Below are 27561 nucleotides of genomic sequence, written 5' to 3' on the forward strand. Positions count from 1 at the left end.
CCCCCACCCCCGTCTTAAAAACAACTTGGTAGCCTTCTCTACTGCGTTTTCCCTCTCCCACGCTTCCTCCCCTGCGCGGAGGACCGACTCGGCCCCTTCCGGAAACACCCGAAGCGACTTCTAGTCAAAAAATTACACTTCACGCTCCACCAACCTAACCCTGGCCAACGCTTTTGGGGCGACCTCGCGGGTAGTCGAAAGGGGCGCTCGTTTTTATTTCCCGATTCCCCCCCACCCACCTACCCCCAGCGTTCGGAGACACGCAACCCCAGGGTCAAGGAAGTGGGCGGAGTCCTGCTTTGGCGCCAGCCACTACTGCTGCAAAGCAGGAAAAACCTCCGCCGAGGAGACTTCGGTCACGGGCCTCACCTCCCCCTTCCCTCTCCCTCCCCTCCCCTCCCCTCCGGGGACCACCAGGCGCCAAGCCACGAACGGTAAACGCCACTCGACCTATATTTTTAAAAATATATTTCGGGTACTTTTCTACTTTTTGTTAAGGAAATGTTTCCAATTGGGCTCTTTGATGTAATTCCCCATTCTCTGCCGTAATGTGTCATAAATGCTTATAGTTCTGCTAATTGTAGTTATGTATATCTTTTTTAATTTAAGCAGTGCGAAAGCATGCTTATTGATTCAGTTATTCTCAAGGATGTTTGATGTTCATCAAACATCAAATATAAATTGTTTCATGATATCTAATTGATTCTGTTAATTCTGAATAAACCGGTGTGTCCTAACACACCCAAATGTGGTGATATTAGCAAAGGATTAAGACCTTAAGTATTAAAAAGTGAAAGAGTTTTAACACAAAATTGTAAATCAACTATACTTCAAAAACAAAAAAGTGAATTAAGCATCCCAAATGTCTTTATGATAAAGCTCCACAAATTATTGGGTCCTCCTGTGAATTACTGATACTCATTTTCATTTGAAAGCCTAGTCCTGTGACTTTTTTCTTTCCTTTTCTTTTCTTTTTTTTTTTTTTTTTTTGGTAAGGTTTTAACGTGTAATCATGCAATCTAAAGCAGCATGTGCTACATCTACCTAAGGAACTCATTTACTGAGCCCTGCCATCTGAACAGCAGGGAGCTAAGTTCCCTGAAGTGCCTCTAAGCATTTCAGGCTCAATGAGTCAAGAATAAATCAAACCCAGCTCCTGTGAAAACAAACACCTGCCAGATAAACCTACTAATGGGTGGTTAACAATTGGCAGTCCTGCCCCATCTCCATGATACTAGCACATTGTCACACTTAAATCTCAATTGTAGCAAGCTGTACTAGGATATTGAGCCTAAAAGAAAATGATTTCCCTTGATCATTTCATATTATTTTGTGAGAAGAGAGGATAAGGGAATCCAGTCAGAATACCCATGGAGAGAATGGTGAAAAGTTGTAGAAAGAGGAAATCATCTTCTGATAAATCTACAGTTCATTTTAAATATACACAGGGGAACCAATGCTGTCATTTTACCTCAGTACTCAAATACTATTCAAAGTGATGCGTTAGTTTCACTTAATATTGATTGAACCATGCCACTTTATTTTTTTTATTTTATTTTTTTTTAATTATTTATTTATTTTCATTTATTTATTTATGGCTGTGCTGGGTCTTCGTTTCCGCGCGAGGGCTTCCTCCAGTTGCGGCAAGTGGGGGCCACTCTTCATCGCGGTGCGCAGGCCTCTCACTATCGTGGCCTCTCCTGTTGCGGAGCACAGGCTCCAGACGCGCAGGCTCAGTAGTTGTGGCTCACGGGCCCAGCCGCTCCGCGGCATGCGGGATCCTCCCAGACCAGGGCTCGAACCCGTGTCCCCTGCATTGGCAGGCAGACTCCCAACCACTGCGCCACCAGGGAAGCCCCACTTTATTTTTTAAATATTTTTATTGGAGTATAATTGCTTTACAATGTTGTGTTATTTTCTGTTGTACAACAAAGTGAATCAGCTATAAGTATCCCCATATCCCCTCCCTCTTGAGCCTCTCTCCCATCCTCCCTATCCCACCCCCCCTAGGTTATCACAAAGCACCGAGCTGACCTCTCTGTGCTATGAGGCTGCTTCCGATTAGCTATCTATTTTACATTTGGTAGTGTATATATGTCAATGCTACTCTCTCACTGCATCCCAGCTTCCCCTTCCCTGCCGTGTCCTCAAGTCCATTCTCTACGTCTGCATCTTTATTCCTGTCCTGCCACTAGGTTCATCAGTAACGTTTTTTTAGATTCCATATATGTGCGTTAGCATATGGTATTTGTTTTTCTCTTTCTGACTTACTTCACTCTGTATGATAGACTCTAGGTCCATCCACCTCATTACAAATAACTCAATTTGTTCCTTTTTTTGCATGCCACTTTATTATAGCTCTTTTTGTACACAGGAGAATAAAATGCAAAGTAAGAATTCATTGCACATAAAAGAAGCCTCATTCTTTAGTCTAGATAGAGTGCTGTGTGGGAAATGAGAAGGTTTCCCACTACATAATTTTGTATCCAAGGAACAGGAAAGAGCAGCTAACCTTCCCTTGATAGGTGGGATTCAGTGAGAGGTAGTCTCTGTATACACATCCTCTGTGGATGGAGGGGAAGGGCGAAGATAACAGGAGAGACTGGCAGAGGGTGTGGTTAGATGGAAAAGGGCAGGTTGCAGTCTCCACTTGTCTCCCAGTCTGTTTAAGTCTTCAAATTTTGTGATATAGGTTACCATCAGTTTCTCAACCCTGAAGACACAGACGTTACATGAGAGTGGGTCTGTCTACTTCCCAGAGACTGTATCAGCATGGGACAAAGAAATGGGGCCATTAAAGGAATGACAACATAACCCTGACAGACAGCTCAGAAAGCACATACAACTGATTTCCCAGGGGTATCTTCGACATAGAGGGATTTATGTCAAACATGATCTACACCAGACTATAGGTTTTTAACAAATGATTGGAGGTTCTTCCTAACACAGAAGATAACAAGAAAAGTTGACGATGTTAATCAACAGAGAAGGACCAGTGCCCAAATGCACATTGACCCTTCCCTTACATAATAATGTTGCCTAAAGCTTCCCCTGGATTCCAGGGGAAAGGAGAGAGGGAAGAACCTTCAAGAGGGGAGACAATCCTCATGTGAAGATGAAATTTTCATTGACTAAGTTGTGAACTAGGTATTGATTTTTAATGCCTGAGATATTTAGTAAACTAAAATGAAAATAGAAAAAAGAGTCACAGAATTTAACTGATGATATCAGAATGAGTTAGAGCAAATTGCCCTAAATAGAGTGAGGAGTAGAAAACAAACTTACTTTTTGTCCTTCCATTCTAAGGAAAACACAGTTTTCGGAAACTTTACACCCTAAATATCTCCCTTATTTGTTCCATTGTTTTATACTCAGAGCAACTGCTTTGGTTCAGGCTTCTTAAACTCTTCTGTCAGACCACAAATTCTTAACCTTTAATCTCAGTTTTTTCTAATCCACTGTTCACATGGGATTTGGAATTTATTTTATGGGAAATGAAGAAATATAAGTCAAATATTTTGTTTTATTTTTGCCTTCTTTTAGAAAGTCTTATGTTAGTTTTTCATTCTGTTACATAATGAATGCCATTAAGAAGTTTACTGAAAATGAAAGTATGAATGAAATATCTTTAGTATATATTTACCTGTATTTCATGTTGAATGCACTTTAAACTATCTGTGTATAGAAAATCCATTAGTTGCACCCACTATTGGTTTGGAATTCTGTGAAAATTTGAGACACCAGGAATAAAGTTTATATCAATATGCAGAATGTTTTTGCTAAATAAAGTCCAGTTCCTCATTTATTTAACCTAGTTACAAGAAAAAACTGCCAATAGAGGTGCACAACTGCAAACTGTCATAAGTATTTATGCTGTGTGTTCACTTACTTAATTTTATCTTTTAAATTTTATTTATTTAACTTTTAATTTTGAAATCTTTCAGATCTATTGAAAAGTTGCAAAATTAGTTCAGAGAGTTCCCATATCCCCTTCACCTAGCTCCCCAAGACAGCATCTTGTTTAACAAAAGTACAATAATCAAAACCAGGAAGATTACATTGATATGAAACTATTAAGTAATCCATAGATATATGCAAATTTTTCCATTTGTGTCTCTAATGCCTTTTTTCTGTGTGTAAAGGCATTTAATTGTCGTGGCTTCTTAGTTTCCCATATTCTAGAACATTTCTCAATCCAATTTTGTCTATGAATTTGACATTTTCAAATGGCACTGGCCAGTTATTTTGTACAAGTTCTCTCTGTTTTTACTTGTCTGGTGTTTCCTCATGATTAAATTCATGTTATAAATCTCCATGCCATTTATTTTAAAATATTTTACAATACCTCTTTCCATTACTTTATAGTGATCTCCCTTCAAGCTGTAGGGGAGGAAAAATTTGTTGCCCTTACATTCCTAGGTTCCCTGGCTAGGGTCCTATAAGCTAAACTGACAAAAGAAAGATTAACAAGAGAAAAACAAACACAAGTTTATTAACATGTGCAATGTGCATTCATGTGGGAGAAACACCCTGAAAGGAGTGGTTAGAAGTTGGGGCTTTTACAGCAATTTAAGCATATTAAGAAATGCATTATAAGTATATTAAGAAAGGACAATAATTTTGTAGAGAAGTGACAAGACGAAGGAAAAGGGCTTTGAACTGCTAGGGTGGCAAACGTGGAAAGGCAAATACATGGGGAAAGTAATGGTAGATCAGGGCTAGTTGGTAAGGTTTGTTTCTGTAGGCTCTTCCTAGATGCTGTCTAACTTCTGGTGATAAAGATGTCATCCCCTTCTTGGTACTGAAAGTGAGGAAGGGGCTAAACTTTCATAAGGAGAATTTATGTTCTGCTTTCAAGCATATGTGGGATGGACAGAGAGCTCTTACTGGAATTGTTTTCTCATGTGCCTTCAGCTCATAATAATCCTATGCCACAGTGGTTTATTTCGGGGTGGCATACTCTGAATCCCTTCAAAGCTAACCTAAAATAGTAATAATTTATTGTAGTTTACCATTTCATTTAAATGTGCTTGATTTTTAAAGAATAGTTACCATATACATTAGGTGCAGACAAATACTGTTTGATTCCACTTATACGAGGTACCTAGAATAGTCAAATTCATAGAGTCAGAAAGTACGTTGGTAGATGCCAGGGACAGGGGGGATGTGGAGGGGGGAGGGGAATGGGGAGTTAGTGTTTAAAGGGGACAGAGTTTCAGATCAGGAAGGTGAAAAGTTTGGGAGATGGATGATGGTAAGAGTTGCACAACAATGTGAATGTACTCAATGCCATTGAACTGTACAGCTAAGTATGGTAAAATAGTATGTCTTGTTATGTGACTTTCACCACAATAAAAAAAAATTTTTTTAAATAGTTACCATAAAGAAAATAAAACACCCTTGTATATGATTTTAGAAACATGTTAACTGAAAAAAGAATTGTCCAGTTGAGAGAAATTGTTTGTAGTGCATATATTTAGAGATATTAAGAGTAAGTTTCTTAATGATTGGAATTCTTTATCAAGTTTTCCACTCTATAGAAAATAAAAGCTGTATTTCTATTTTATCTACTTTATCATTGTTTCTGAATTGCATTTCATTTCTTGTTATTGTAGATTTGAGACAAAACCTCATTGTTATAAAACAAGAAGAATATTCAGCTAATCTGATTGTCCAATTGACTGATCCTTCTTAACCTTATACACTAAAACAGAAGATTGGTAAAACCAGGCTGTTTATTGTAATTAAATTAGTGAAGAATTTTAAGTGAGTTTTAAATGAATGAAATGCATTTCCAGAAAAAGAGAAATAGTTCAATTTTTCAAAACACATTTCCTCCCCGGGAAAGAGGGATCCTAAGTGGAGGCAGGAAAGGAAGAAGCCATAAAGCCCCATTACCTTGCTATAAAGTCCTGGTTGAACAAAAGCGCCCACCACACTGTATATGTATATGTATATGTATATGTAGGAGTCAGCAAACCAGACTTCGAATTGGGAGCCAGTGACAGCAGCAGTGGAGCAATAACCTGTCCTCAGGGAGGCAGTGACAGCAGTGCCAGCAAACGTGACAGGTGACTTCCAGAGTCAACGCCTGTGGGCAGCACTGCAGTCTCTATGGGCAAAGGTGGTGTGTCCTCACTGGAAAGTCCTAGGGTATCATGTTAGCTGTGAGCCCAGACATTACCCCTCCTCTTTTTCCTGCACTATTGTTCATGCCAACTTCTGTAGTTTTCTCTCCATTTCTGCACTACTATAAGTTGTTTTTACTGCTTGAATAAGTCAGATTTCTAATGTGCTCAATGATGAACGCTGGCTCATATACCACATAAATGACATGACTGGAGATGTGATCTTTCTCTTCTTGTTTTTTGGTGTGTTTCATACACTGCTTAATTTGCATGGTGTTGTATATTGTCTTTATCTTTGACCATCTGTAGAGTTGTAAGTTTTCAATATTAATATAGATTCATTTTAATATATAATCACTATACATCATATCTACCCACATATATTCTGAAACAAAAGTTTTGAACATATGCATCAAAACTTCACATCTAATTAAGTGTTATAGCTTAAAGTACTTGCCTTGGGAGATTATATACTAACGTCAAAATGCCTGTCAATTGTCAGAATATTTTGTGTATTTCTTTAGAACCATGTAGAAATTAGTCTCTTCATTTTATCATTCTGCCAATCTCCCCCCTCCCTTTAAGGAATACAAGAGTATTTTTTTATATCGATTACTTTTTATATCCATCAAGCCAGGTTTCGGGGATTTCATATTTATAAAAATTAAATCTATTTTTAAAGGATGATGATTTGCTGTCATTGTGAATATAGAAAATTCTCTGTGCCTTTTAGTGACTGGGCTTCTCTGTGTCCTAGGCCCTTGGGAAGTTCTCTCCCACATGGATTCCCTTACTTGTCCCGACCAATTTCACTTTTTTCTCTTGGAATGATTCCTCCTTGAATGCATCTTCTTGGAACCCAGCCATTATGCCCTAAGGCATTCCAAGCAACCACAGGAAGAGGTCTTTGGAAGGGAATCAAGCCTCTGGCCAACACCAGTAACTGAACCCACAGTTGAGCCTAAGGCTTCAATTGTTCTAGCATCCCAGCCACCAATCATGTGGAACAGAATAGCCCAATAAACCCACAGAATCTTACTGAGAGACAATAAGTAATCATTCTAAGCCATAATAGGAATTCCTTAATAAGACTAGGATGGTTCTTTTTTTTTTTTTTTTTTAACTTTTTGGGGGTATAATCAATTTACAGTGTTGTGTTAGCTTCAGGTGTACAGCAAAGTGAATCTGTTATACAAATACATATATCCACTCTTTTTTAGATTCTTTTCCCATAGAGGCCATTACAGAGTATTGAGTAGAGTTCCCTGTGCTGTACAGTAGGTCCTTATTAGTTATCTATTTTATGTATAGTAGTGTGTATGTGTCAATCAGGAATAAGATGGTTCTTATACAACTGAAACAAGTCCTAAATAAGCTTAGATTGCTTAAAAATTAATAGGAAAAATATTTAAGGAAATTGCGTCTTTATTTGCAGCTTTCATCTTTACTTTCATAGTTATCTCTTGCATTACAATGTCTTTTTCAATATTCTTTTCTATATAGATATATTTTCTCTAGCAGCACTTTAACTTTTCTAAAAGTAGTGTCTACTCTACTTTTATTACTAACATCAACTATCAATGACTTTCCTAGCCTCTTTTTTGTGCGTGATTACATTTTTGGAACGACTAAAAAAGGTAATACAAACCAACAAGCCAACGTCTTAATAATTTGAATTAATATATTACTTTTTTAATTAAAAAAGTAAGCGAGGTATTACATCATGATATAGTAAAATGGCTTTTCTCATCCTTGTCTTCATATTCTTTTTCTTCCTATCTAACCACAAGGACAACTAACTATGAATTTAACAGTTAATATAGAGAAGAGCATTAACTTATTTAAAAGTTATCACTGACAAAAGGAAAAGACGTAATCTGTTGAAACATACCCTTAAAGTTTTAAATATTAGATTTACTAATGTGGACGTTGATTCTTTCTGGCTTTTTACTTTACTCCTAGCAATTACTTTTTAGGGTTCATATGGACCCCCCAGACACACACACACACACACACACACGCACACACACACGCACGCACACACTAAACAACAACAAAAAAACCTGGCTCTACCACAGGTAGATAATTATCAATATCTATAGCTTTAGGTATTGCTAAGTAATTTTACTCATGGCTTTATAATCTACTATACTTCTCATTCGTTGAAAGCCCTTGACTATTTAAAACTGTATTTTATTTTACTTTAACTTTGAAGATCACACCTACAGATGACCCAAAGCAAATTTTTGGTTTTAAAAAGTTCTTCATTTTTTTCCACCAATGACCAGGTAAATTTTGATCACTTGTTCCTCTTTTTGTAGTATTTGTAGTCTTACATCAAAGCATATTTCCAACCGTGCTAAGTGACACTTTATTGTATCTAAATGTGAATAAGACTTATTCTCTGCCCTTACTTGCTATTCTTACCCGACCCTTCCATTTGAGTTTGCAGTTGCACTATTACCACAATGCTGACAGCTTCAATTTTTTTCCTTAGCTGTCATTTTCCCAACAACATTCCATTAGTTCTTAAGATTGCCTAGTCTTTCCTCCAATTGTATCCTAATACATTTACTGGATAGGCTTCTCTACAGGGTGAGAAACAGGGTGCTTAAACATAAATATCAGAGTTATCAAAACAAAACAATTCCAATTTATTTCAACAAAAAAATCTAATGTCAGATTTAAGTAATGTCATGAGATGAATTTACCATTACCTACTCAGTCAAATATTCCAGCAGATTAATTTTTAGGCTACTGAAACTTTGAGAGAAATTCTTTAAGTAATTTAAAGATATTTACTAACTAAAATTTTCAATTTTTGTTATCAAAGAATAGAGTTTATGTTTCTTATAACATACCAATAAATTATACATATTTAAGTGTACTGAATATTTTCTAAACTTTTTGAAAGTTGTGTGCTCCATTATGCATTTTTGTCATTATTTATGCCAAGTAATATCTATAAACAAAACCCCAAATTGTATGAACAAAACAAAACTCATGAAATATATTGCCAGGTAATCTTACAAATCAGGAAATTAAGTCTCTGAATGCTGAAATACAGGTCCCAATATTGCACACATACCATCATCTGTTAGTTTTTATGCATTTCTCTACACTGTGCTTAATGCCTTATAAACAATATTTTGTATAAATTATGCATCAAATGGCATAGACTAATACTTTAAAATTTCTTTGTACAATTTATCCTTTCAATCATTCTGACATTTATGTCAAAGAATTTAATATATTTGCAGACAGACATATTTTGATGGATGTTTCTTTCATTTTTGCTATCAATTTGCTTCAGTATTTTGACTCCAAGTACCATAATAATTAAACATTGTATCCAGAAAGAATATTTTATAGCATGCTTACTTTTTTCTAAGTCCATCTATCTACTTACTATCTATAATTATTATTACTTGATTAGTAGAATCAAAATCACCATATTTCTTGTTATACTTATTGATCATATATCAGTTATAAATTTTACTATAATTTATGTCATAAAATTTACTATAATATATGCATATATATAATATATACATCTTATGTTATATATGATATAGGTAACATAATTTATATGCATATGTAAGTACACATACACATACACACACATATGGATAGATCAATAGAAGTAGTGAGAGTTGATATCCTTACTTGCTATTAGGGTAATATAATTCTGTTTTTCACCATTAAATAAAGTGGCAGCTGTAGATTCCTCATATGGGTCTTTATCTTGTTTAAGAAGTTCCCTTCTACTGCTAGTTTGTGTAGATCTTTGATCAGGAATGGTTGTTTTATTTCGTATATTTATCTTTTTAGGTCCATTGAGTTGATCACATACCAGGTTTATCCTTAAGTATTTCATATTTTGCGGCTATTTTGGTGGTATTATTTTTCTTAAATTTCAATTACCAAATGTTTGTTGGTAGTAAATGGAATGAAAAATGACTTTCATAAGCTAACTTTGTATCCTACAACATCACTACATATAATTATTCATTCTAGTGGACTTTTTATATAATACATTCCGTTGTACTGTCTACATAGACAATCATAGACATACATTGACACAGTTTAATGTCTTTCTTTCAAATCAGTTACTTGTTTTCTTTTTCTTGCTTTACTGCACTGGCTAGAATTCCAGTACAATGATGAATAGAAGTGGTGAGAGCAGGCACCCTTTTTGTATTGTGATTTTAGGAGAAAAGCATTCAGTCATTTATCATTTTGTATGCTCTTAACTCACAGATGTTTTTTTATCATATAAAAGAAGATACCTTCAAATTCTAGTGTGATGAGCTCTTTTATCAGGAATGAATGTTGGAATTTGAAAAATGTCTTTTCTGCATATTTTGAAAGGAGCATATGGTTTTTCTTGTTAGGTTTTCAACATAGTCAATTGTATTTCTTGATTTTTGAATGTTAAACAAACATCCCACTCCTCTGAGAAACCCCAGTTTCAAATGTGTTTTCTTTTTTATACATTGTTTCATTCAAGACGTTAAAAACATGTTTAGAAATTTTGCAATGGTGTTATGAAGATATTGGTCTACAGTCTACTTTTCTTATAATATCTTTGTTTGGTTTAGGTATCTGGGTAATTCTGACATTATGGGATAACTTGGAAAGCATTCCTTCCTTTTCATCTCTGGAAAAGTTTGCATGAATTTCATATTATTTCTTCCTTAAATGCTTGGCAGTATGAACTGGTGACAACATTTGGGTGTGAAGCTTCCTTTGTATGACAGATTTTGTTAAAATTTCAATTTGTATGGAGGATGTGAAGCTACCCATGTTATATATTTTTTCTTAATAAGTTCTTAGGTAGTTTGGGTCCTTCAAGGAATTTTTCCATCTTATCTAAGTGGTAGAATATATTCCTTAAAGTTGTTCATAACATTCCCTTATTATCCTTTAATGAATGTAAAATCTGTACTGTTTCTCATGCCTTATGTAGTAATTTGTGTTTTCTCTCTATCTTCTTGGTCTTTATGACTAGAAATTTATCAACTTTGATCTTATCAAAGAACCAGCTTTAGGTACTATTGATTTCCCTATTGTATTTTGTTTGTTTCATATTTATTTTTGATAATTTCTTCTACTTAATTTGTATTTGATAAGCTTATATTTACTCATTTCTTAAAATGGAAGATGTGGCTATTGATTTTCAGTCCTTTGCTAACATTGAGTATTCTTTGCTAATATTCATATTTAGTGCCACAAATTTTCCTCTAGTACTGCTTTAGTCACATTCCTCAAAATTTGACATATTCTGTTTCATTTTCATTCAGTCCAAATAATTTCTAATTTCCCTTTTCATTTCTTATTTGATCCATGGATTATATAGGAACATTTTATTACTTTTTAAATATTTCTAATTTAATTTTATGTGGCCAAGGAACACACTATGTATCCCTTGAATATTTTAAAATTTACTGAGGGTGTTTTATGCCAGAATGTGATCTGCTTTGGTAAATATGTCATGTGTTCTGGAAAACAAAAACTCCAGTTGTTGAGTAGACAGTTTTCTATGAATGCCAATTAGTTCAAGTTGATTGATAGTATAAGTTCTCTATGCCATAACTAATTTTTTATGTATTTGTTTTGTCACTTACTGAAAGGGGAATTGAAATCTCTAACTATACTGTGGTTTTTGTTTACTTTGCTTGCTCATCTGTCTGGTTTTGGTTCATATTTTTTGAAAATCTTTTATTAGGTACATAGAATTTGAGATTATTATGTCCTTTGATGAATCAACTATTATTAGGAAATGATCTTTATCTCTGGCAATATTCTTTGCTTTGAAGTCTATTTTTTTTTATAATAATGTGGCTACACTAGCTCTATTTTGCTTTGAGTTAGAAAGACATTTTTTTCTTAACAAAGCCTTTTAAAAGTTTTTAAACTTGTAGATCTTTAATTTAAAATGTATTTGTTACAGGATGCATTTAGTTGTGTGTTTCTTTTTTATTCAATCTTATAAGCTCTGCCTTGAAATTTAAACCATTTATATTTTGTGTGATATTGATATGGTTGGTTGTAAATATTTTGTTGCTATTTGTTTCTGTTTGTCTCATCTATTCTGTATTATCATTTTACCTCTTTCCAAGCCTTCCTTTCAATTAATTATCTATTTTTATGGTTACATTTTATCTTCTTTGTAAACTTATTAGCTTCTCTTCTTTGATCATTATTTAGAGATTGCTTTAGGGTTTATGGGATATATAATTTAATTTCCTTCAATTGATGTCAAGTTATATATCTCCTCAAGCATAGTGTGAGAACGTTACAATATTATACTTCCATTTCTCCCTTTCCAAACTCTGTACTATTGTTTTCTGTATTTTTCATTTACAAATATTATAAATCCTATACTATATTATTGTTTTATACAGCCAATGATTTTTAATATATTTAAATAACAAGAAATTGGTATCATACTACTTCTACTTCTTTGAAAAATTTTCTTAACATTGTTTGTTCTTATTTTGTGGTGTCTTTGTCTGGTTTTGGTATCAGGGTGATGCTGGTCTTGTAGAATTAGTGTGGAACCATCTCTCCTTCAATTTTTTGGAATAGTTTGAGAAGGGTAGGTGTTAACTCTTTTCTAAATGTTTGGTAGAATTCACCTGTGAAACTCTCTGGTCCTGAACTTTTCTTTGGTGGGAAGTTTTCATTACTGATTCAATTCCATACTGTTAATTGATCTGTTTATATTTTCTATTTCTCCTGATTCAATCTTAGGAAGCTGTACATTTCTAGGTATTTATCTATTTCTTCTAGGTTGTCCATTTTATTGCTGTGTAATTATTCATAGTAAAATCTTATAATCCTTTGTATTTCTATGGTGTTAGTTGTAACTTCTTTTTCATTTCTGATTTATAAAATTGAGCCCTGTCCCTTTTTTTCTTGGTGAATCTGGCTAAAGGTTTATCAATTTTATTTATCTTTTCGAAGAAATAGCTCTTAGTTTCATTGATCTATTCTATTGTTTTTTGGTCTATTTTATTTATTTCTACTCTGATCTAATTTTTTTCCTTGTACTAATTTTGGGTTTGTACTTCTTTTCCTAGTTCCTTTAGTTATAAGTTTAGATTGTTTGAGATTTTTCTTGTTTCCTGTTGTAGACTTGTTTTGCTATTAACATTGCTGCTAACATCTCTCTTGGAACTGCTTTTGCTTTGTCTCACAGATTTTTGGATCTTTGTGTTTCCTTTTTCATTTGTCTCCATGTATTTTTTTAATTTTGTCTTTTATTTCTTCAGTGATTCATTGGTTGTTTAGTAGTGTATTGTTTAGCCTGCACATGTTTTTTTTTTTTTTGCAGTTTTTTTCCCCTTGTAGTTGATTACTAGTCTCACACTGTTGATATGTTTAAATTTATTGAGACTTGTTTTGTAGTCTAGCATGAGGTCTGTCATAAAGAAGGTTCCATGTGCACTTGACAAGAATGTATATCCTGCTGTGTTTGGATGGAATGTTTTATATATATCTATTAATTCTGCCTGATCTAATGTATCATTTAAGATCAGTATTTCCTTATTGATTTTCTGTAAGGATGACGTGTCCATTGATGTAAGCGGGGTGTTAAAGTCCCCAGCTATTATTGTGTTACTGTCAATTTCTCACTTTGTGTTTGTTAATATTTGCTTTAAGTATATAGGTGTCCTTTGTTGGATTCATATATATTTACAATTGTTATATCTTCCTGCTGATTGATTCCTTTGTCATTATGTCATGTCCTTCTTTGTCTCTTGTTAGTTATTGTCTTAAAGTCTATTTTGTCTGATGTAAGTATTGCTACCCCAGTTTTCTTTTCATTTCCTTTTGTATGGAATAACATTTCCCATCCCCCAATTTCAGTATGTGTGTGTCTTTAGATCCGAAATGAATTTCTTGTAGAAAGCATATATATGGATCTTGTTTTTTAATCCAATCCACTTTTGTCTTCTGATTGGAGAATTTCATCCATTTACACATAAGTAATTATTGATAGGGATGTACTTATTGCCATTTTGTTCATTGTTTTGTTAATTGTTTTGTGATTGGTTTTGTAGTTTTCTCTTTCTTTCTTCTTCTTTTGCTGTCTTCCACTGTGTTTTGATGGCTATTATTAGTGTTATGCTTGGATTCTTTACTCTTTTCTGTGTATCTACTGTAGGTTTTTGGTTTGTTGTTACCATAATGATATCTATGTCTATATTTTGCATTTTTATTTTCCTGTCCACATTTAATGTTTTGACATCTTATTTTACATTCTTTTTGTGTATCCCTTTACTACTTACTGTACATAAAGATGGTATTACTACTTTTGTCTTTATAAATATTTGTATTACTACTAGCTTTATAAGTGGTTGTTCTACTATCTTTACTATATGTTTGTCTTTACCAGTCAGAGTTTTTCTTTCATAAATTTTGTTTTTCTAGTTGTGGTCTTTTTTTCTGCTTAGAGAAGTCATTAACATTTCTTGTAAATCTGGTTTAGTGGTGCTGAACTCTTAGCTTTTGCTTGTTTGTAAAACTCTATCTCTCCTTCCATTCTCAATGAATTCTGAATTGAATTCTGAATTCAGAATACTCTAGCCTTTCTGGGTAGTGTATTTTTGTTTGTGAGTTTTTCCCTTTCATCACTTTCATGCAGTTTCTGCTGAAAAGTTGGCTGATAGTCTTTGGGGAGTTTCCTTATATGAAACTAGTTGCTTTTGTCCCACTGCTTTAAGAGTCTCTCTTTTCTTTAATTTTTGCCATTTAATTATAATGTGTTTGGTGGAGAGATCTGTGGTTTCACCTTTTGGTTCTCTCAGTGCCTCCTGGACTTGAATGTCTGTTTTCTTCCCAAGGTGAGGAAAAATTTTACCTATTATTTCTTCAAATAAGGGCTCTATCTCTTTCTCTCTTCCTTCGTGACTCCTGTAATGCTAATATTAGTATGCTTGGTATTGTCCCAGAGGTCTTTAAAACTATGCTTTTTTAAAAATTCTTAAAAAAAATTTTTTTTTTCTGTTCAGTTTGGGTAATTTCCACTACTTTGTCTTCCAGATCACTGGTCTGTTCCTCTTTATCATCTAATCTACTGTTGATCCCTTCTAGCATATTTTAAAAAATTCAGTTAATGTATCCTTTAGCTCTGTTTGGATCTTCTTTTATATTTTCTAACACTTTATTTAACTTCTCACTGTGTTCATACATTCTTCTCCTGAGTTCATTGAGCATCTTTTTCATCATTACCTTGAACTATTTATCAGGTAAATTGCTTATCTCCATTTCAATTTGTTTTTTTCTTCTGGGGAATTGTCTTATCCCTTAATTTGGAACATATTCCTCTTTTGCCTCACTTTGCCTAATTCTCTGTGTTTATTTTTATGTATTAGGTAAATCAGTTACATCTCCCAATTTTGGAGAAGTGGCTTTATGTAGGAGATGTACTACGGGGCCCAGCAACACCCTCCCCTCTGTTCACCATAGCTATATGCTCTAGGGTGACCCCATGTAGGCTGAATGGGCCCTTCTATTGTGGTTGCCCCCTGGCCTGTTTGGCTGCCAGACCCTACCTGAAGTAGTGGCTGCCTGTCCACTGGAACAGCTGGTTGCAGTTCTGGGTCATCTTGGGGCTACTGCCAGCCTGCTGGTGGGTAGGTAAGCCCCTCGCACTAATAGGCTAGAGGGAGAACTCCAGAATGGTGCTTTCTAGCACTAGTATCCTTGTGGTAGAATGAGCCTCCCAAAATGGCTACCACCAATGTTTGTGTCCCCAGGAGGAATACCAGTTGCCTCCTGCTTCTCCAGGAGGCTCTCTAAGATCAGCAGGTGGGTCTGACCCAGACTCCTTTCAAATTACTGCCTCTGTGCTGGGATCAGAGGATGTGATATTTTGTGTATGCCTTTTAAGTGTGAAGTTTCTCTTTCCTGCAGCACTCTGGCTCTCCCATATGCAAACCCTGCTGGTCTTCAGAGCAAGATGTTCTGGGGGCTCAGCTTCCTAGTACGGGACCCTGGGTTGGGAAGCCTAATGTGGGGCTTGGACCCCTCACTCCTTGGGGAAAATCTCTGCAATTGTGATTATCCTTTTGTTTGTGAGTCACCTACTTGAGGGTGTGGTCTTGACTATACCATGTCTCTGCCGCTTTTACCCATATTACTGTGGCTCCTTCTTTATAACTTTAGCTGTGGAAAATCTTTTCTGCTAGTCTTCAGGTCATTCTCATAGATAGAGGTGCTCTGTAAATAGCTGTAATTATGGTGTGTCCATGGGAGGAGGTGAACTCAGGGTCTTCCTACTCCCCCGTATTGGACACAGTTTCAGTTTTCTTATTATTAGAAAATTTTTTTAATTAATTAAAAGTTAAAGTACTTTAGAGTTAAGAAATAGTGTGCTTCAAAATCACCATAAACTGACAATGAATTAACATCCAGAATATATAAAAAATTCCTATCAGTCAAAATTTAAAAATACAACAGTAAAATGAGCAACACGTGAGAGCAATCATTTCACAAAGTAGAACATATTTTTGTTGATTAAATGTAGAAACATTTAGCCTCATTAGTAACCAAAAAGATATAATTTAAGACTAAAATGAGATATAATTTTAATCCCATTCAGCTGACAAAAATCAATATATTCATGAACCCAAATGTTGGTGAAATTATAGATCCCCATAAATTTTGTACATCATTGGCAGAACTGTACATTGGTGCACACACTTAGGAAAACAGTTTGGCCTCATAAAGTTGAACCCATGTGTAATCTACATAGAATGTCACTCTTAGGTTTATGATTAGCAGAAATTATTGGTTATGTGGTATAGCAAACATGCATAACAATGTTCATAACATTGTTTATAATAGCAAAAAATATAAGCATAAAAACAAAACAATTTAGTGTTCATCTGAAATGTCCTTGCCATGAATTAGCTTGGTATTTTGGCAAAAACATTTGCATGATGGCACATAGACCTTAAATTACAGGTTAAGTGCTCAGTTTATGATCTAAACAAAGTACTTCAGGAGACATCACACTGAGAGGTATTCTAATGAGGTCTTCTTAACTCCTCAGTGTCTTGCAGTAAATAAGTGTGCATCAGTAACATGTTATTTTGTCTGTATCCTATAGCATTTCAAGTAAGAAAGATAATATTTGGACAACCTAAAATATTTATTCAAGCTTCAGGAAAAAAACACAAACTGGATATTAATTAGTGGAGACATATTTTACTTGACCTCTATGAAAGATATCCGGGGTTTATATTACTTTGCTCTTTTCACCACCCTGCCTACAGGTAAAGATTTGTATGACAATGAAAACTAACCACAAATATAATACCTCTTGAACACAGTATTCAGTACCTAACAATTATTATGAAGAAATTAGCAATAATAATTATTTTTATATGGAATTAACAATATATTTCATGAAATTAGCTTAAATATACGTCATATTTTATTTTCTTTCTTCTTAAATTTCCTCTTTAATTTTTTTTCCCTTTCATTGAACATTTAACTGTGGACTTACTCTATGTCAGATATTATGAAAATAGAAGATTTGTGGATTGTAAATTAAATTTTTTATTATCTATTCACTTTATAATTTTGATAATTATTATACTTATCTAAATCGAACTAAAAAAATAACATATTCTTTATCTCTGGACAGAGTCTATGAAACAATATACTCTAATTAAAGTCACATTTATTAAAGCATTCATGAGAGAAAAACTGTATCTTGTAAGGTGGAAGATGAATGAGTTTGGGATTGCTCTTACTCATCTCCTCTCCACTTATCCATCTCCTTCAGCCAGTGATGAGGAAAGCTTTCAGTAGTGGCTTACAATGTCAGGTACCCTAGAAGAATTGTGTGCTGAGGGATTTGAAAGTAGTAAATGTATAGTGTGCCAAGCAAATAATTGACTCGGGAAATATAAACTAGTAGTTGTAGTAAAAAGAAAACTGTGTTATCAGAGAAAAAAAAGGCATAAAAAATTGTATTTTACAACTGTATTTTACGGTTACATTGACTGCCAGGTTGGGGACAGTGACAACTTCTTTTTCTAACAAATGCCTACTACAAACGAATATTATGTAAAATTGAAAATAACCTCTGAATTTTTGATGATTTTTTTCTTTTATGCTATTTGATGTATCATATTCAAGATGATAAAGTTGGATATTTATAATAGGGTATATTTGCTTTTTATTTGTTTTAAAAATAAATAAATATTGATTTGATTTTTATTATAAACTCTACATTGAAATTTAGGTCTATAGTAAATTAAAAAATTTTAAATGTCGTTCATTGGTCACTAAAACTAAAATAAAGCTTATATTAGAATAGTAACAAAAATAAATAACAATACATTTATGTAGTGGAATTCTTATGTTTTCTTAACCATGGGTGACATGAGCATTGTTGTTTTTGTAATTAAGTTTCTCATGCAATAACTCAGCAAGGTGAGGGTGTCTATGTATTTAATATCCTTCCAAATATTGTATCCTAAGTTTTTATTTAATAGCAGTTCCCATAAATAAAGGAGCTGATAGAATAAAATTTTATTAATTTTATTAAAATTAGAAATAAAATTAAAATTTATATCCTATCTTTCAGTGACAAATTAATCAATACAATTCATGGTATTAATAGTTCCTATAATTAGGAAAATATATAAATCCCCTTTGTTTAAAGTTTATCAAAGAAATACAATATTTGAAGACATTTCCAAGGCAAGAAAATTATTTTAATGAACAAAATGAAAGCTCCTCACATGCAATAGATTTTAAATATGTAATTAAATACATCATGTAGTAAAGTGTTGATTAGATATTAAAGCTGTCTTCTTTATCATTTTATGTCTTAAAACTGTGTGAACAGCTATTTGCTATAATACTAAGGCACTAGTATTTGATATAGCAAAAGTTATTAAGGACTTACTATGTGCAGATCCTGAAAATTAAATAGATGAGTAGGACATATTCATTACTGTTAAATGACTTACAGTAATGTTTACCAACAAATAAGTAAATGTTAAGAGAGTGAACTCCAGTATAATAATTTTTTTCTGTGCTGATGAAAGAAAAAGTCCATTCTGCCTGTATTGTTTCATTGAGGAGGTATTATTTGGTTGTGGTCTTGAAAGATAGTGGAGATACCATTACGTGGCAAATGTAGAAAGGAACACAGGAAAAAGTAGTAAATAAATTGTATAAATAAACAATTGCCTAATTACAGTGTCTCTTTTATAGCAAAGACTGAATAAGGGTCATCTCATCATAAAATGAGAGTTTAAAGAAAACTGGAGACGAGTTCATTTTCTTTTAGATGAGCTAAATGAGGATAGATTGATTAAACAACTTTTAACAATATCAAAACATCTTTCCAAATATTGAAAACAAAGTAACAGCATAACTGAAATGTATATAGCTCTTGTTTAAATACTAATTAAGAAAGATAATTTATTCTAGTAATATTTTAGTGCATATTATTTAGTAAACAGAACAAGAGAAGATTGTTTTATTTATTCATGCATATTATTTTATTTAGTGCATCAATAATACAGAAAAAGTTTGCTGAGGATTACCAAACAATGAACAAAGAATGATAGGCATTGAAAAAATTTCATCAGATAAAATTATTAAAACAAAGGTAATTTCTAGATGAATACAATTAATAATAATTTATTTTGCTACGTGATATATTTACACAGGGCCTAAAATTTGAGTTTGAATTCATAACTCACCTCTTAAGCTACTTAAAGAATTCTTTAGGCTGATTCAGTTTTCTGCAGTACCAGGTACGTGCTTCACTACCTCAGTTTTATTAGTTATCATATTCTTTTTATTTAAAAGCAATATCTTCTGTTTTTAAATAACAAGATGATAATGAATTAATTGATTCTTTTTTCTTTCATTATTTTATTCATTTACAAACAATTTTGTACATATGATATGTACCAGGCAATATTCATGAATATGCTAGGGATATATGCCTCATATGGAAACATACATACCCACTCATCAAAACAAAGAACAAAAAATTAATATACAAATAAATAATCATATATATAAATAAGAAATCTTCAGATAGTTATAAATGGCAAAGAGGGAAAAATGATATAATTTGAAAGATAGTGGCTGGAGGGGATGTCAACAGTAGTTACAGTGACTAGAAATGCTGCATGGAAGGTGATTACATCGAATCAGCATGAAAATATCTGGCAGAACACTTGAGACCAACACTGTCCAATGGGACATTCAGCAAGGATGAAAATGTTCAAAATATGTGCTGTCTAATATGGAAGCCATTAGTCACATGTACCATTTGGCATTAGTAGTGTGGCTATTTGGCTGAGAAAATAAATTTTAATTGTCTTTACTTAATTTAAAATCAAATTGTCACATGTGGCTAGTGACTACTCTATTGTAAAAACATGGCTGTGGTTCCTCAGGTGAGAATTGGTTTGCCAAATTTGAGCAAGAGAAGAAAGGTCAATGTTGTAGTATATAGTAAGCATGTTTCTAAACACAGGTTTGGAAAAAGCAGGAAAAACATCTGGTAGAGCATTGTAAGCTGTGTTGAAGTCCGCTTTTATTCTAATTGAGATAGCCATAGATGTTTTAAGAATTAATTTTTTTTTGAGGTGTAAGATATAATAGAGTTAACCTCTGTCTCTTTTAACAATCAGTGTTCATTTTCAAGAAAGTAAAACCACTGACTATTTTAAGCAGAAAGAATGGACTATATACAGTGGCAGATTTACCATGAGGCTAAGTAAGTTTTAGAAGCCCTCATTTGTACAGATTTTAAGACTCTGGGAGAGGGCTTTACATTACATTCTCTTGGTCAACTGTCTTTAAAATTTTTCCAAATAAAGATATTTAATATATATGTTAACTTCCCCCCGCATTAAACATGGAGATTTACCTATGGAAAAGCTGAATTCAAGACGCATTGAATTTACCTTTAGTGGGATATATTTATGTGGTTCACTTACAAGTTAAGTTACTACTAACTCTTCCAGTTTAGGTATGGCTTCTAGGAATAGTCCTATCATCACCCTATGAAAGTGCAGGGTCAGTATTTATATCAAGATATGAAGGTACTCTGGTACTCGTGCAGGGTCAGTATTTATATCAAGATATGAACAGGTACTCTGGCTTCTATCACTAGAAAAAGGTCAGTAACAGGCTTAAACAGTGGTTGAAATGTAGAGAGACAGAAGTCTTTCAGTCTTTCAGTCATTGTGTGTGAAAGTATAATTGGTATTTGTTTCTCATCAATTTGTCAACAAAACAGAAGTTCTTTCTGTCAGAAATATACTTGATAATGCAGCATATAAAATTATAAATATTATGTGTGTGCGTTTGTATAAGTGAGATTATATATACACACATAAATTATTTTCTAATGGAAATTGTTCAAAATAGAATTTATAAGAATTTCAGAATTCCTGTTTGTGGGGACACAAAACTATGGCAGTGATACAGTGGACATATCTTTATGAGAAATTATGTTGCATGCATACAGCTATCAAAAATAAAATAATATTCAAATAGCCATGCTAGAAATGAGGCAGAAGTGAATTGTCTTTATTATTGCTATAGAAATATTACAAAGTTATTGTCACAAGAAGAAGTGATCAAAGTGTGTCCTTCCAAAAATAAAGACAATGTATATGTGTATTAAGTACTTAAATTTTCTTAAAAGTTAATTTATTTTTTCTATACTTGGTGATGACCATTGTATTTGTCAGCTATTAAAGTTTATAATTTGTGTTTTTTTCTTATTCTAAGTAATTTACTTTCATACCTAATTTGCACATATAATTTTGTATTTTGCTTAATAAGAATCTCCCAAATTGTATATATTTTAGTTCCCATGAAACCTATATCCACCCATGAATAAAAAGAATATGTTATTTCAATATACTTAGGACTGAAAATGCAGTCTATGTAGTCTTGGCTTTCAAGGAAAGACTCCCAGAAAAAGCCCCAGGAATGACCAAAATAAAAGGTAGTCAGTACATTTGCTACAGTTCAGTGTGTACATAATCAGGAAGCGTCCCTTGTGACTGTCACCTTCAATGACACCCCGTCAAGGCTGCAACCTAGGGATCAGGAAGCTGCTGCTCCCACCCCTGCAACTGCCTCTTCAGACTCATAATACCTGTTACCTGACCCTGGAACACTGCTGCAGAAAAACCCATGTCTCCATGGTCAGGTGGATGGTAGGAAAGAGCTGAGACAGCACGGGGATGACCTCTGCCTCAGCTCTGCTTTTCAAATAATCCATCTCTTTACCAGAACCTAATTCCCATGGAGAGTAGTCTGCAAGACAATCTGGGAAATGTTATTTTTAGCTTTTCATCCTCCTGGTATAGAAAAACACACTATAGAAATTCACACTCATGGTCAGTCTGAGATTCGCCTACCTATTAAATATTTTCACTTAATTTTGTTGAAAGGTCATCATTTCTGAAGGAGGCCTATTGTATTAGTTTGCTTGGGCTGCCATAACAAAACAGCAAAGGTTGGGTGGCTTAAACAACAGAAATTTGTTTTCTCATAGTTCTTGAGCAAGAAATCCAAGATCAAGATGCCAAAATATTTGGTTTCTAGTTAAAGCCACTTTCGGATTGCCGACAGCTGCCTTCTCGCGGTGACTTCATGTTGCTTTTCCTCTGGGTGGGCATGGCGAGAGAGGGAGAGAGGTAGATCTGGTCTCTCTCCCTTTTCCTTATGAACACAAGTCTGATGGGATTAGGGTCCCACCTTTATGACCTCACTTAACCCTTATTACCTCCTTTTATTTGGTCTTATCTCCAAATATAGTCACACTGTGGGTAAGGGCTTCAATATATGAATCTTGGGGGGATGCAATTCAGTCTGTAATGCCTATGTTTGTTTAATACCAAATTTTGGGGGAGAAATAATGTAGGCTCCCACATATATTGCTTTAGTTCTCAACAAAGGAAAAACATTGAATATTTGTATTTCTTTTATTTTTATTTTCTATATTGAAAATTCAATAGAAGTGAAGATTAGGGAGATGAAGAGAGGTAGTTTTATATGTACTGAAAACTATTTTTCTTTCTTTTAGTAATTAGTAAGTGATCACACACTCACACACACACACACACACACACACCCTAATTCTCTAGCAGGAGTTCCTTCAAAGATCAGATGACACACAATGCTTTCTTTCTCTTTAAGATACTCATATTAAATTTACCATGAAGTGCACTGGCATTCTGCATTCCTAAATTCACCTGGAGGGTTGAACTATCTGCCTATCAACTGCATCAAAATTTCCCTCTACTCGTAGCCATCTCAGGAGGGTCTGTGTTTGATAGGTGATTCCAATAACCTGTGGCAAATGAGAAATGATATAATGCCAGGGAAAATAGAACTGTTTACTACCATCTTAGAGATTTCCTTTTCCATATTTGTTGTGACAATCAGAAATTAGTTGGGCTATGACCTCAACCTCTTCAACTGGCATGACCGTCCTTCCGCGGAGATTTCAGTGGTAATAACTTGCTTTACTCTATATTTTATACATGCTGAATGGAGACTGGGTTTAAATGAGCTGGGTTTAGGCCCTGGTGTGTCCATGTGTTAGACACTGGAGTTCTTCCAAAAGTGTAACGTAAGTGAGAGTTTGCCTTATTTCCACAAATTGTCTTACAGGTTTCCTTAACTGTAGCCTCAGCCTCTCAGATAATTAGGTTATTTGTGATTCTGCTGAGGAGGTATCAATTCTTGAGTTATTTTTTCATGTACAAAAAAATGCTGAACATCTGATCTTCATCTGAATCTTGTTTTATCTTTATCTTTAAAAAAAGAAAAAAAAAAAAACAGTACATAAAAAGACTCTAACCTGCGGATCTCACCATATACTGTTTAGTTTTAGTTGTTTAAAATGGATTACAATCTTCCTCTCTTTTATTCCTTCTATCATTTCAATGTGAATTTGCAAAAGGAGAAGAAATAAGTATGTGTTTGAATTGCCATTTTGAACCACAATCATAAACATCATGCATAATCACCACATAGGACATATTTTGAGAGCTGGCTTATGGGATTAATATGTATACCAAGTATGACAAATTTTAGCAAAAAGTGTTACCCAACTAATGACAAAGTTAAAGTAGAAACCAAAGACGACCACAGCAAAAATGGAGGATGAACCAATCACAGGGCTCACTTGAAGGGAAAGTGTTTGTAGAAGGGGAAGGCATTCCTGAATCATGCATAATGTTAACTATTAGTGGCTTTATTATACATTCTGGGCTTCCCTATTAGTGTACTATTTACAGGTGTGATATAATTTAGCAATCTTAGACAGAATCTCCTGTATATCATAGATATCATGATAAGGGAATTTTGACAATAGGACTGGGAAAGATTTAACTTGTAATCAAGAGAGAGAAATGTGATATATGCATTGACATAAATGTCCTGAGAACCATGAACACCTTATATTTTTTGGTGCAATTTGCTTTCTTGTCCATGTGGGCATTACAGTAAATAAAGCTGGGCTAACATACGTTTTCCGACAATCCCAGGGAGACCTCATAGAAAAAGGAGTCCGTAAGTCAGAGGAGAGTTTTCCTCCCACTTCTCTGAGTTACATTCGTTAGTAATATTTTACCTCAAATTTAAAAGTTTATTGTGTTTTCTTAATAAAATAATCTTCACTTCCTTAAGGAATGTATTTTTTAATACTGAAAAAATATAATTTTTCTTCCCTCAGATAAGGAAGATTATAATGTTTACTCTCTTGAAAACACTCAAATTATTGAAAAGAAATCTCTATCCATATCAGATATAGAAGCAAGGTGGACCCCTTCAAAAATAAGGGATATTCAGAGCTATCTTTATATTTTTTGCCAGATATGGATAGAGTTTAAATTGGGAGATAATAAAGCATGTTACTAAAATTATAGGTTTTTTTTTTTAATTTTAAAGAGTAATTATGTATGTCTGGATTGAAGTGACCCAAATTTTAATTTTTATTAGTATCACTAGAGGGCTATGACTCCTTCACTTTTCCTAAAATATTAAATTAGTGATCAAGTTGTATCAATTATAATTTTAGAATCACTTCCCTATTCTTTATTTTTCCACTTTACTACGTTATCTTTGCATTTCTGAATGTTTATTCAGCATTTTTTAAAAAGGCATTTTATTATTCCTGTACAGGCTAAATTCCTTTACAGGATAGCATCCATTCTTCTTTAAAACCATTCTTCTTCAAAAACCATTCTCTTTCCATCTTGCAATTCATTTTTCACACTTATGATATGTCAGTATTCCTAAAATGCACCTTCTATCATGTCATGACCCCGTTCAAAAATGTTATTTCCTACTGCCTACAGGATACATTGCACTCTTAGCCTGACATTCAAGGCTTTCAAAAATAAAGACTAAGTTATCTTTTCAGAGCCCTTAGACTCTAAAATATGCTATCCACTTAGGCTAATGTGTTTCAACCACTTCTGCCGAACAGACTTTTCAGTTTTCCTGCTTTAACACATGCACCGTGGTCTCCACTCTCCTCTCAACCAGTGTAAACCTGAACCCCATTTCAGGAGCCAACTCACATTCCTCTCCTGACACATGGTGTAGTACTCCCTCCCTTCTCCGATAGTCTATAGTAATTAATTTCCATAAATTCTGATAGTATGCTGAATTGAGTTATCTGTTCCATTGCTATGTTCAATAACCTTCAAAATATCTTATTTTAAAAATCATCTTATATTTATGTCTCATCCCTCCAACACCTGCAGTAAATACCTTACAGGTGCTCAGGTATTCTAAAATACCTATTTGGCTGCAATACATTCGAAGGCATGGTGGTTAGGAAACTATTTTACTACAGAGAATCAAATTCATACATCCATACTACAAAGCATGTAAAATGAGGCACCTACAGGATTATATACTTTATAGCAATCAGTGTTTTTCCAGTTTATGAGATATCTTCAATAGTGCTCTATCATCTTGTCAAATAATCAGGATTAAGTTTATCAGGGGCTTAAATTCAATCTCTGATTGTCAAAGGACTAGTTTTCTGTCCCTAATTTCAGGCCAGTTGTCTATCCTGATGAAGCAAAATTGTTTCTTTCCAGTAAGGAATATTGGAATATTTCTTCCAGTGAGGAAACTGAATTTTTCATTGCTTCCAGGTCCTGTACTCCTGCCTCAAGTAGCTTGGAATCCTATGCCAAAGTCTGCAATACTCTGTTCTTCTACTTCCCTACTTCTATAGAATGCAGGCCCACAGGTCATGGCTCAGGGGAAGACAGACAGACTGTGAATATGGCTGGAACTCATTCTTAATCAGACACCTTTATTAACCACAGCCATTGTTACCTTCCCAGTCCCTAAATAACCAGAAGAAAAGCCCTTGCAAACTTATGCTATTATTGATTTTCTTATTATTTGAAGATTTTTGTCATAAATCCTTAGCTTTGGTGAGCTGGGCTGCATCACGCGAAGGATATTTTATGCTTCAAACAGAAGCAGTTCTTCTTTCCCTAGCATACACCTAAAAAGAGTAAACTAGAATTTACCCCCTAAGTCCTGGAGTCGAGTTACTTTAAATGGTCTACCCAAAGACTTGGATTTTTCATTCCGGCTTCTCCTCCCTTACTGGTCTCCAGCCTTGTGAGACTAAGAAATAGGGACTAAGAAATCAGGGATAGACAATTCTTACCAAAAATTGGCTTTTAGCTGCCCACCTAGACATAGTGAAAATTGTCCTCAAGCACCAGGACCCAAATAATGTCCTTAAACTAGTTCCAACCTTACTTTTATCTTTTATAATGTCTAGTTACTTAGAGTTCTGAGATTGTCCCCAGCATTTTAATAAAATTAATTGGATATTATTGAATATCCACTATACAGCACACCTAAGATAAATTTGTGAGGACACAAAAGTAAAAAATACTGGTCTATTCCATACTCTAAAAATAGAAGGGAAAACGTATAAAACAACATCTATCATAGAATTTTTTGCATTATCTACTATTGCTGTCAATAAAATACTATGGTAATAAGAAATATAAAAGCCCAGAATGGATGAGTTGATTTTCTCGTAGTAGAGGGATATTTGCTACCATCATCATCATTATTAAATAATAACAATAATAATAAAGGTTATATCAATGAAAAATAATTCCAGGGAATAAAATTGAGGAATTCTTTTTTTAGGTAGCACTGGGAAACAATGAAGTAGAAACTCCAGGAAGAAAAGAAACAGAAAATGGAGTAGTAAAATATAAAAGAAATAATAGGAAAAATCATCCCAAATAGAAGAAAGATATAAATGGCTTAATGTCAAGATCACAACAAACAAAAAAAATTCATATAATTCACATCTTGGCACATGATTGAATTTTAGAGCACCAAGAATATTAAAAATATACTT

The 27561-nt window shown here is 33.9% G+C and overlaps 1 long non-coding RNA gene across 1 annotated transcript in view; it reads left to right on the plus strand.

Annotated features, from left to right (window-relative positions):
- The first annotated feature begins 335 nt into the window (after positions 1-335).
- LOC137761190 (uncharacterized) overlaps positions 336-27561 on the plus strand; it is a 111003-nt gene continuing 83777 nt past the window's right edge. Inside the window, exon 1 of the long non-coding RNA XR_011073403.1 lies at positions 336-434. This is a non-coding gene — a long non-coding RNA (uncharacterized lncRNA). The remainder of the gene's footprint in view (positions 435-27561) is intronic.

This window comes from Eschrichtius robustus, chromosome 3 (genome assembly GCF_028021215.1).
Source record: "Eschrichtius robustus isolate mEscRob2 chromosome 3, mEscRob2.pri, whole genome shotgun sequence".
Lineage (NCBI taxonomy): Eukaryota > Metazoa > Chordata > Mammalia > Artiodactyla > Eschrichtiidae > Eschrichtius > Eschrichtius robustus.